Source organism: Mesocricetus auratus, unplaced genomic scaffold (assembly GCF_017639785.1).
Source record: "Mesocricetus auratus isolate SY011 unplaced genomic scaffold, BCM_Maur_2.0 Super-Scaffold_100007, whole genome shotgun sequence".
In the NCBI taxonomy this organism is placed as follows: Eukaryota; Metazoa; Chordata; class Mammalia; order Rodentia; family Cricetidae; genus Mesocricetus; species Mesocricetus auratus.
This window is the reverse complement of record NW_024429191.1, coordinates 53229649-53240682: the sequence shown is the minus strand read 5'-3', so window position 1 is coordinate 53240682 and position 11034 is coordinate 53229649. Positions and strand designations below refer to the sequence as shown.

The 11034-nt window shown below is 41.5% G+C and overlaps 1 non-coding gene across 1 annotated transcript; it reads right to left on the bottom strand.

Annotated features, from left to right (window-relative positions):
* Positions 1–9239: 9239 nt before the first annotated feature.
* LOC121141615 lies at positions 9240–9346 on the bottom strand. Its single transcript, XR_005878593.1, has one exon. It is a non-coding gene; the product is annotated as a U6 spliceosomal RNA (small nuclear RNA).
* Positions 9347–11034: the final 1688 nt, after the last annotated feature.

Below are 11034 nucleotides of genomic sequence, written 5' to 3'. Positions count from 1 at the left end.
ACAATCCTGAGATACCCTGACAAAGCTTATGATCTTTGTAAGTAAGCAGGGAGAGGTTATTCGAACAGCTGTTAATTTCATTAAGAAGCCTCATTTTAAGGTCCCCGAACAAGCATTTCTTTTGATGCCAGGACTATCTCCAGCTTTTTTTATTTGCATCCACTCTGGCTGGCTTAGCTTGTATGTATGGGTTAAGCTTTGGTACTTTGGTTGGGCTTCCACAAGAATGCACCTTTAGAATAGACAAAGTCTCCCCACCCCCACATTTCACCTTCTGCCTATGGATAGCTAATTGTTCTAGCCTTGTTGGGTGAAACCAACCTATACTTAACTTCCTTGCCACGTTATATTATAGATGATATGAATAGAACGCCCATGTGCATAAACAGAAAAGAGGTATGGTTTTTCCCTGTGTGAAAGAATGATTTGTGGCCTGAACTCTAACACCCTCCATAGTCTTCCAGTGGAAAGAAATGTGTCATTATCTCTTCCGTATTCCTGGTGCTTGACAGTATGTGCAAAGTACAGCAGGGTCCCTCCCCTTCTATTTCCCTCTTTCTTTCTTCCCCTCTACTCTCTCCTCGCTTCCCCTGCCCGCTTTATTTGTGGTACTGTGAATTGAACCTAGGCTCTCACACACACTAGGCAAGTACTCTAACACTGAGCTATATCCTAAGCCAGTCTATTTTAACAGGATAATTTTCTTTATTGAATTCTATTAAAGCATTTTTTTGTTGCTGAAAAGGATAACCATATAATGGTTTTGTTGTTTCTTTTTAATTCAGTTAGTATGATGAAATTATATCAATACATTCTTGTGTCAAGCGAACAAAATTATATCAATACATTCTTACATGTTGAGTAATCCCAGCATTCCTATACTAAATCATTCTTCATTATACCATTATTGGAATATATTAGATTTAATACACTAAATCTGTTTCTGAGCACATTTGTATCAATTAAAAAAAACATATAGTTTACTGGGCAGTGGTGACACACCCCTTTAATCCCAGCACTCAGGAGACAGAGGCAGGCATATCTCTGTGAGTTTGAGGCGAGCCTAGTCTACAGAATGAGTTCCAGGACAGGCTCCAAAGCTACACAGAGAAATCCTGTCTCCTGTCTCGAAGAAAAAAAACAAAACAAAACAAAAAACCCTCCCACACAACTTAAGTTCAAGAGTATAGCTCCATTGTAGAGCGCTTGATTAGCATGTAGACAGTCCTGTGTTGAATTCTCAGCACCACCACTCAATATATCTATTTACTATCTTAATCATTTTAAATTGTATAGCTCAATAATATCTTACTATGTTTTCCTCTTATTTTTAACTGTGTATGCATGTGTGTGTGCCCCCCCCCACAAGAATACAGGTACCTACAGAGTCCAGAAGAGAACATCAGAGCCTTTGGAACTGGGATTACAGGTGGGCTGTGAGCTACTTGATATGGATGCTGGGAACTGAACTCTGGTCTTCCACAAAAGTAGTAAGTGGTTTTTGTTTTTGTTTCTGAGGCAGGATTTGTCTGTGTAGCTTTGTAGGTCAAGCTGGCCTCGAACTCACAGTGATCCGCCTGCCTCTGCCTCCTGAGTGCAGGGATTAACACCCACCCCTCCACCCCTCTGTGTGCTTCCTGGAACTGGAGTTATGGGTGACTCTAAGTCATTATGTGAGTGCTGGGAATCAAACCTGGGTTCTCTGCAAGAGCAGCAAAGCTCTTAATCATCTCTCTAGCCCCCCACCATTTGTTTTTTTCCCCCTTGGGGACCAGACCCAGTGGCAAACACCTGTAATTTCAACACTCAGGAGGCAGAGGCAGAAGATGATTGCAAGTTCAAGACCCGCCTGGTTAAGGCTACAAATGAAACCCTTTCTCAAAACAAAATCTCTCCCCTTAAAAGTTAAATACTAGGATTAAAAAGAATAAATAAATAAAATCTATCACATGCTGGGCATGAGCTGCACCTGAAATTCTAGTACTTAGGAGATAGAGTCAGGAAGATGAGGAGTTCATGGTTGGCCTTACCTACCAGTGGAGACGGAGGTCAGCCTGGAGTATGTTAGAAATATCTGATACGTCTGAGAGTGGTGCCATGCCTGTAATTCCAGTACTCAGGAGACGGAGGCAAGAAGATTGAAAGTTTAAAACCAGGAGCTGGGGAGATAGCTCAGCAATTAAGACTGGAAGAAAAGCAAGGACACCCGTCTCTCCCATCTCTTCTCCCCAACACTATCCTGGATTTGCTGACATCAAGGAAGGCAAGTTAGAAACACGCTGCACACCAATGGGAATAGAAGCGAAAGCACTGGTATTTATATGCATGGTTGTACATAGAAAACACTTGTGTCTGTTCCCTTCCCCGAAGTCCTTCTAGAACTAACAACTGACGTTAGCAAGGTCACAAAATGTAAGGGCCATCTCACTGGATATGGACGTGCTGCAAAGGCTGATGTCCTGAGCTTGTTCCCCAGAAACCCAACTCTTGAAAGTTGCCTTCTGATGTTCTTCACATGTGCAGTGTCCTGGTGCGCCACACATACACACACAAGATAAGCCAATGTAAGCAATTTTAAGTTTTGTGGGGGGCTTTTCAAGACAGGGTTTCTCTGTGTAGCCCCTGTCTGTCCTAGAATTTGCTCTGTAGACCAGTCTGGCCTCAGACTTAGAGCTCTGTCTGCCTCTGCCTCCCGAGTGCTGGGACTAAAGGCATGTGCCACCACACCCAGATACAAACACTTTTTTTAAATATAAGGGCAATATACACAAACCAGTTATATTAGCAATAAAATATTAGAGAACCCTTGTAACAGTAACAAAGCCCACCATATCAAGGAATGAGTCCAGTGAGAATTGTATAGTATCTCCTAACTAAAACTTAAGAGATTAAAGAAGGGCACTGGTTTTTGTTTTGTTTTGTTTTTTGAGATAGCATCTCACAACTTGTGGGAGTCTTCTCTTCCTCTATGTGGGTCCTGGGGATAGAACTCAGGTCATCAGACTTGGTAGCAAGCACCTTAACCCTCTGATCCATCTAGCATTTTAAGTTTTGGATCACATATTGTAAGAAAAGCCACAATTTTTTTTTTTGGTTTTTCAAGACAGGGTTTCTCTGTGGCTTTGGAGGCTGTCCTGGAACTCGTAGACCAGGCTGGCCTCGAACTCACAGAGATCCGCCTGCCTCTGTCTCCCGAGTGCTGGGATTAAAGGCGTGTGCCACCAACGCCCGGCTAAACCACAATTTTATACAGATTACAGGCTCATATCCACATTTTATTTGTGCTTAAATATAACCACCAAGTCTTTCCCCCCAAAAGTTAGATGCTGGTTGAGGAAGATACCTGGCATTGAGCTCTGGCCTCCACACACATGCATGTTCACATGAATACATGCTTACATGTGCACATATATTGACCTGACCTCTGGCCTCTACACATACATGCACACATATGCATATACACAGGAATACATGCTTACATATACACATAAACAAACACACAAAACAACCCCACACAACAACAACAGCAAAAAAACCTCAATTGATTGAAGGGGGAAAAATGAGAGCCAGGTACAGTAATGCTGTAACCCTGCACCCTGGACATGCAAACAAAAGGACCAGGAATTCAGACTCATTTTCAACTACAGAGTGAGTTTGGGGCCAGCTTGTGCTACATAAGACTCTGCTCCTCACACCCCAAAAATAAAAGCCTAGGGAGATAGCTCAGTTGGTTAAGTGCTTGCTATGCACTTAACTCAGTTCATGAGGAACTGAGTTTGATTCTATTAGCATCATCTTGGTGGCACAGGCTTTTAATCCCAGTGCTGGGAGGTAGAGCTGGGCAGATCCATGTAGTTCACCTAGCCTGGTCGGTGAGCTGCAGACACACCTGACACACATAAATAAACAAGTAATGAATTAGAAGAAGTAATTGAAGTCAGGCATGGTAGTGCACACCTGCAATCCCAGTGGGCATAGAGGTAGGCAAATCTCTGAGGCTGAGGCCAGTCTAGTCTACATTTCAAAATTCTAGGCCAGCCAGGGCTAAATAGTGAGACACTACCTAGAAAAAACAACAAAACACAATGACAAAAACTAACAACAAGCGATTTAGAAAGAAAAGGAAGAGGAAGAAGTGAAATTGTTGAGAAAGTTTTCAAATAATTATTTCCATAACTACTTGTCATATCCAGGCAGCTTCTTGGAAATATTGGCTGGGGGTGTTGACCAGGGGTCTTGTATATGCAAAGCAATAAATTCCATTTCTGGTAGAAAGCAAAGAAATGGGCTGGGGATGTAGTTTAATGGCAGACTGGTTGACTAGGATGCACAAGGCCCTTGGATTTAATTCCTACACTCTCAAAGAAAGAGGAGGAGCTGGGGAGGGGAAGAGAAAGAAAGAAACGAACCTGGTGTGAGTTGTAATTACTGTCAGGAACACGGTGTGGTGTAGTGGGGTGGAGAGATGGTCAGAGGTTAAGAGCACTGACTGCTCTTCTAGAGGACCAAGGTTCAATAACTAGGTCCCACATGACAGCTCACAACTGCCTGTAACTCCAAGATCTGACACCCTCATAACATACAAAGAGAAGAACATTCGCCATCAAATGACCTCTCTCACAAGGATGAGTTTTATGGCTTAGAAGCAATGCTCAAGTTTTAGGGGGAAACGGTCTGGGATAAGTAAAACATAAATTCTGGAAGGTATGGCAGAGCCTGGTTCACTAGACAGCAAAGCATCACCAGATTGTAGACTACATCAATAACTAGCATTCCAGGAGGAGGACAGGTTAAATAAGTTTCCTTTGAAAGATGCTTGTGAGTATTAACTTTCCTGGTTTCTCCAGGGGTTACTTGTGCTTACACGCACTTTATGCCCTGTATACCAGTATGTTTGTTTACCATGTGTGTGCCTGGTGCAGGTGGAATCCAGAAGAGGGCGTCATATCCTGTGGAACTGGAGTTGCAGATAGTTGGGAGCAGTCATGTGGGTACTAGGAATAGAATCTAGGTCGTCTGTAAGAAGCAGTCTGTGTTATTAACTGCTTAACCATCTTTATAGCTCCCAACTTAGTGGGTTTGTAGACCATTATTTTGGAGACCTAGGCTTTCCTTTTTCTGTATAATCAATGCAGGGAGGACAAGCAGTAGAGAGTACTTAGAGGGGAAGAGAGCAGAGTACTGAAGGGATCCAGGAAAGTTCTCTCCAAAAGAGAAGGTCATTGATTTATAACTACATACAAAGACAACTAACAGCACCCTTGTAGATTATGGGGCAAACTCAACTGTCAAGTTGTTAAAAAACCTTACAGATTATCTTCTTAATTTTATGGTTATGCCTAGGATTATGAGACCAATGATTCAATCCTCACTACTCACATGCCCACACACACATTCACACATATATAGAAACACTGTACTCCTTTTAATAGCCAAGAATCAAAACTTCCTACTTAACCCATACTGCTTCCCAATAGTAAAACAATACGGACTATACTATTTGTGTAGTCTGTGGCAGCCAAATTGAAAAAAAGGAAAAAGTATGATTGGACAAGCCTGCAATCCCAGCAAAAATAAAGAATGGTTGTTGTACACCTGTAATCTCTGCCCTTGGGAGGCTGAGATAGGAGGATCATAAAGTTAAGGTCAATTTAGGCTATATAGTAAGTCTCTGTCTCAAAAGTATGGAATCTATGTGACTTCAAGACCAGTCTGGTCTACAGAGCAAGTGCCTGGACAGGCTCCAAAGCTACATAGAGAAACTGTCTTGAAAAAAGCAAAACAAACACCCCTCCAAAAGGTTCTGTTAGCGTCTCTATATGTGTGTGTGTGTGTGTGTGTGTGTGTGTGTGTGTGTGTGTGTTTGGAGATCAAATATCAAACTAGGGAAAGAAGAAATGTTACCAGTGTAGCTTAACAGGGAAAGGAAGAAGATAGTTGAAGGTTGGTAGAGCAAGTCTGAGGACAGTTAGAGCCACACAGAGAAACCCTGTCTCGATAAACGATAATGAAAAAAAAAAACAAAAAATAAAAAACAGGCCAGGCCAGACATTGGGGTGCATGCCTTTAATCCCAGCACTCGGGAGGCAGAAGCAGGCAGATCTCTGTGAGAGGCCAGCCTGGTCTACAAAGCTAGGTCCAGGTCCAGGACAGGCTTCAAAACAATACAGAGAAACCCTGTCTCGAAAAACCAAAACCAAAAAAAACAAAAACAAAAAACCCAAACCAAACCAAAAAAAAACCCAAAAAACCAAACAAAAAACCAAAAAACAAAACCCCAAACCAAAACCAAAACAAAGCAAAAACAAACCCCAAAATAAAGCAAAACAAAACAAATCCAAGTATTTCTGTCAGTATGGTACTCAGGTAAATGTTTAGGGCAAGGGAAAGGGCAAGTCTATCTATCAAAGCAAAGTGTCCAATTTATTTTTTGATCAATTTCTATTACTTGAATTACTCTTTCCAATTTTTTCTTTTCTTTCTTTCTTTTTTTTGAGACAGGGTTTCTCTGTGTAGACTTGGTTGTCTTGCAACTGTCTCTGTATACTAGGCTGGCCTCAAACTCAGAGATCTACCTGCTTCTACCTCCCAAGTGTGGAACCTCCAATTGTGGCGCCAGCGCCACAAGCAACTCCAAGGTATCAGGAAAAGAGAGACAAGACATCCATTTGTTTGTATTAAGAGAATGCATGTGCTGCCTTTATTGCCAGGAGAGAGAGTGTGTGTGTGTGTGTGTCTGTCTTCATTACAAGTGCTAAGAGGTCTCTCCCTTGTAGGAGGGAGGAGCTTTTTATACAGGTTTACAGCACAGTGGAAAAAACCCCAGGTAGGAGAGATCTTGTTTTCCTCCTGCTGGATGTTGATGTCAGAGGGTCAAGGCCAGGGCAGTAAGCCAGGACTAGAAAACAGAAAGCACTAGGACTGGAAAACAAGTTGCCCTTGTAGGCTGACCAGCAACTCACAGAGACCCCATGGGGCTGGGGCCCAACACCCAAGTGCCATCACTACCTGGCCTATGTGTGTTTCAGTAGCTTAGTTTTTCATATTAGAATTTTTTTTTTTTGGTTTTTCGAGACAGGGTTTCTCTGTGGCTTTGGAGGCTGTCCTGGAACTAGCTCTTGTAGACCAGGCTGGCCTCAAACTCACAGAGATCCGCCTGCCTCTGCCTCCCGAGTGCTGGGATTAAAGGCGTGCGCCACCAACGCCCGGCGCTTGATGGTTTTTTTCTTGGTTTTGAGACAAGGTCTCAAACAGCCCAGGCTACTCTCCAACCCGGGCTGTCACTGATGATGACTTTGAACTTCTGATCCTCCTGTTTCCACCTCTCTCTTTTTTTTTTTTTAAGATTTACTTATTTATTTATGTATTTTATACATATGGATACTTTGTCTGCATGTACATCTGCATGCCAGAATAGAGTACCAAACAGTTGTGAACTGCCATGTGGGTTCTGGGAATTGAACTCGGGACCTTTGGAAGAGCAATAAGTGCTCTTAACCACTGAGCTATCTCTCCAGCCCCCTGTTTCCACCTCTTAAATGTTGGGATTATAGGTGTGTGTCACCATGTTTGATTTATGCAGTGCTGGGAGACTGAATTTAGTCCTTTGCAAATACTATGTAAACACTCATCCTTCTTTTCTTAATTTATTTTTGAGACAGGGTTTCTCTATATAGCCCTGGCTGTCCTGGAACTCACTTTATAGACCAAGCTGGCCTTGAGCTCACAGAGATCCACCTGCCTCTGCCTCCTGAGTGCTGGGATTGCAGGTCTGTGCCACAAGGCCCAGATAAACTATATTCATTTTTTAATATATACATGAAAGGAGATAGTCAGCAGTTTTCAGATATTCCAGGGCAGTTCTATTATTCAGGACTGCTTAACTCTACCACCTGCCCTATTTCTCCATGACTTCTAATAACTCCATAACTTTAGTGGGGCAAAGAACAAAGGGCAATTCAAAGTTTCCTTAAGGAATTGCTAATCTTTTAGGCATTGTAATGGTATATTGGTTTTTCTTTTTTCCTTTTTTAGAAGAGCTAACAGGTGTGAAGACAAATATCATTAATAGCAGCATTAGGGAGTCTGAGGCAGGATGATCATGTGTGTTCCAGGCTAGCGTTGGACTACATGGTGAGATCTTACCTTAGATAAATAAGTAAGTTTGTTGTTTTTGACTTAAAATGACATACTAATAGGATAGTATGTGAACTAATAGGATATATAATGTGTAAAATAATGTGGAGAGGAAATGTATGCAAGTGCAGATGACAAAAAAATCTGCTATGACTTTGTAACTGACAAGCCTGGTACATGAAGTTTCACAATTAAATGTTTAGTATTATATACATTTGGAATTTGTCACAAATAAAAGGAGAAATAACATTATTAAAACATTATTTTTTTAAAAAGTGTTTTTTTTTCTCCTGGTTTTTAGGACAGGGTTTTTCTGTGTAGTCCTGGCTGCCCTGGAACTCACTCTGCACACCAAGCTGGCCTCGACCCCAGAGACCTGCCTGCCTCTGCCTTCCAAGCGCTGGTTGGTTATTTTATTTTATATGTATGAGTTTTCTGTCTGCATGTATGTCTGTGCACAATGTGCATGCTTGGTGCCCAAAGAGGCCAGAAGATGGCACTGGATCCCCTGGAACTGGAATACTTTGTGAGTTATCATGTGGTGCTGGGAATTGAACCTAGGTCCTCTGCAAGAGTAAGTACTTTTAGCCAGGCAGTGGTGGTGGTGCACGCCTTTAATCCCAGCACTTGGGAGGTAGAGGCAGGCGGATCTCTGTGAGTTTGAGACCAGCCTGGTCTACAAGAGCTAGTTCCAGAACAGCCTCCAAAGACACAGAGAAACCCTGTTTCCAAAAACCAAAAAAAAAAAAAAAAAAAAGAGTAAGTACTTTTAACTGCTGAGCCAACTCTCCAGCCCTGAATATGACTTTTAAAAAATTCTTAAAAATCAAAAGACAGGTTCAAAATGTGCATGTCCTTCATTTTGTTTGATGTTTGGAGACAGGGTCTCCAGGAAACCTGACTGCCCTCTAACTCACTGGATAGTTGAGGCTGACCTTGAACTCATGATTCTTCTGTTACTATATCTTGAGGGCTTCAACTATGGGCAAGTGTTTCCAAGTGCTGGGGATTGACCCCAGGGCTTCTAGCGTTCTATATAAGCAATTTACCAATCCTAGTTCCTCCTTAGCCATTTCCAAAAACCTATTATATTTTAATTATTTTAAAAAATGGAATGCTTTATGAACTTGTGTATCATCGTTGTATAGGGGCCATGCTAATTTTCTTCACATTGTTTCAATTTTAGTATATGTGCTGCCAAGATGAGAACTAAAATTCCCAAGTCACAAGACTCCTTAAAGTTCTTCAGGTAAGAGTTTATCCTTTATCTACTAGACATACACTAACAGGCACAAAGAGAAAGGAAAGGTACTTTATGCTTGGCCTGTGCAGTGGTGTCCTACTGAACCCCATACAGCCTTTTGTATTGTTTATATTAGTACTTTAAATTTTCTTTTTAAATTACTCTTGTGCATAGGTCATTGTGGGCATGAATATGCCACAGTGTGTGTGTGTGTGTGTAGGTCATAGGACAATTTGTGGGATTCCGTTTTCTGCTTTCACCAACGGATCTGGGGATGGAACTCAGGTTGTCTCCTCAAATGTTTTTACCTACCGACCCTTTTTCCCTGCCCCACATTCATTTTCCTATGTATATGTTAAAGGTTTTGGATTATAAATGTTCTTTCTCCATACTCCTTATACAACTAAGTTGAGAGTCTGATTATTAATTCCCTTTAATTTGTTTTTATGCCCTCCCAATGTTCATGACACATGAGGATGTCATGAAGCTGAGAAGAATGACTGGTCTAGTTGGATCCACCCACGTTGACATACCTGTGCCTTGTCAGTTGGGTTACAGTTCTCTCCTAGACGAACTTTAACGTATATAACTTGCATGCTCCAGAGTTCTTGTCATTTGCTGGTTTCTTTCTCTATGATTTTCACACACAACACTGGATATTTCTTATAAATTATAGAGGGCTCAAAATAAAAGGTTGGTTTTCTTGTTGTTTTACATGAGTGTTTTTTCTTTTATTTTATATGTTCAGGTTTATGTTCACATGTGGGAGTCTGCACATGTGTGCGGAGGGTGACATCCCACCTGATTTTTAGCTGGGCCCTGGGGCATCAAACTCAGATCCTGGTGTTTCAGAGCAAGCACTTTACCTACTTTCCCTAGTTCCTCAGAACAAATTTTCAACATTTTTACCTTTTTAAATTTTAGAAGGCATTTTGGCCTGGTGGTGGTAGAGACAGTGGTGTATGCCTTTAATCCCTGTACTCAGGAGGCAGAGGCAGGCTGATCTCAGTGAGTTAGAGGCCAGCTTTGCCTATAAAGTGAGTTCCAGGACAATGGGGCAGTTACACAGAGAAACTCTGTGTTGAAAAATAAAACAAACAAACAAAAAAGTCATTTTGTTTTCTCCTCAGTAGCAGTATTTTTGGAACGTTTCTTCCAGTAAGCTTATTTGCAGAATTGTTTAAAGTAACACTAATTTTCCTGCAGCGATTGAAACAAATGTTTCCATTTTGAAAATGTCTGCTGGAAAAACAGATTTGTAATTCAGATGAACAGAGAGATTGTTAGATTGTACTCTGTGAGTTCAAGGCTAGCCCAGTCTACAGAGCAGTTCCAGGACAGCCTCCAAAACAATAGAGAAACCCTGTCTTGAAAAACCAAAAAAAAAAAAAAAAAAAAAAAGAAGAAGAAGAAAAAAAGAGATAAATTTAAAAATTTTTGAGTTAGACTGGCAGTGGTGGTACACATCTTTAAGCTCAGCACTCAGGAGGCAGATCTCTATGAGTTCAAGGCCAGCCTGGTCTACAAAGTGAGTTTCAGGACAGCCAGGGGTGTTATACAGAGAAACCCTGTCTGGAAAAACAAAATAAAACAAAAAACAAAACTTTTGAGTTGCCCAGCTAGCCCTTGAATTTGTGATCCTCATTCCACAGTCA